The sequence below is a fragment of the Furipterus horrens genome, unplaced genomic scaffold, assembly GCF_987537825.1.
Source record: "Furipterus horrens unplaced genomic scaffold, mFurHor1.1.pri manual_scaffold_2, whole genome shotgun sequence".
NCBI classification, from domain to species: Eukaryota; Metazoa; Chordata; class Mammalia; order Chiroptera; family Furipteridae; genus Furipterus; species Furipterus horrens.
Window position 1 is genome coordinate 26,020,994 of NW_028327172.1, and position 1,501 is coordinate 26,022,494.

Sequence of the window (1,501 nt, forward strand, 5' to 3'; positions counted from 1 at the left end):
GATGACAGGAAAGAAACAAACCAACCAGCTTCCCTGACAGAAAAGATGCCCAACACTGATCCAAATGACAATTGAGAGCCTAGACTTTCAGAGTCTGAATTTGGCAATACAGTACTACATTCTTTGGAGTTCACTTTCAATCCCTTTGGGTATCATTTGTCTTTGCTCTTCCATCTTGCTTTTCATGGAGTAAACAGGCCATTAAGCCACAGCAGCACATTCAATACCTCAAGGAAATTCCCCACCTGCCCATAAGCAAGGCTCACCTGAGGCTCTGGCCAGCAAGGGAAGAAATGAGACAGTAAAAATAGCACATAGGCTAATCCATTTCCTGAAAGCTCAGCTCTGGAGCTTACATTACCTGTGAATTAGTTACAACTCCGTGACACTATACTGTCTGATCATAAGGATAAGCCATTTGCATTTTCCATCTCTGTTGGAATTCTAATTTAAAATACATACATATTTTTGTCCCCAAAATGTCTGTTATTGAACTGTTCTTGAACTGGAGGCAGACAGCTTTAAATGATTTCATGCCTCACATACCTCAAACATAGACCAGCACCATCCACATGGTTTGCTCATGAGAGAAGCCATGAGGTTAGGAAACTCTTCCAACTGAGCAGCAACTCTGTCTAATGCATATTCCTCAAACATCGTTCCCAGTGGCTTGCTGGGTTACTTGAAAAGTGAAGGCCTAAAATGTAAGTCACAGAAGAGCCTTGGTGAGCTCCCATTTTGCAGATGGGAAACTGAGGCCTGAGAAGAGGGAGATATTCCCAAGCTTAGACGGCAAGGCAACAAAGAACACTGCTTTCTAGGCCACTGCTTTTCTGTAACATCATCTACTAAATAACATAACCCTAAATATAGTTCTCACTTCTTCACGACACTACCTCAGAAAGGCAAGTGACTTGTTAATTACTCATTACCAATGGCTGACATTTACCAGGCACTTGCTATGTACCAGCTGATATAGGCACATTACATTATTTGGTTCTCACCAGAACCCTGGAGAGCATAGGTTTTTATCTCCCATTTATAGATGAAAGAGCTGAAGATTTGAAAGGGTAGATAACTTGCCCAAGAGTGAAATGGAATTGGAACCCAGGAAGTTTGACTTCAGAGGACTAATGCTAATCCACTGCTTGTCCCTGTGTCCTTATTAGGAGCCCTTTGCTGGTGGCGTACCCTTCAGCACCATCAGATATTAGCAGGAACCAAAACAGTGCAGTGGAAAATGCACCGCGCTAGAGGTCAAGGCCAGTGGCCAAGGTAAGGTCATGCAGCTGGTGCATTGCCAAGGGATGCTGGGAGGTGAGGGGCTCACTTAGGCTTGGTGCTGCTAGCCTCGTGAGTCATGACAACGACCAGCCTATGGCACTGCCCTGCACCTGTTGCATTGCCTGATCTATAAGAGCAGACAGCTAACTACCAGCAACAGGCTCCAATCAGTTCCAGGGCTTCTTTGGTCATCAAGGGTAGCTGCTGTGGCTGTGCC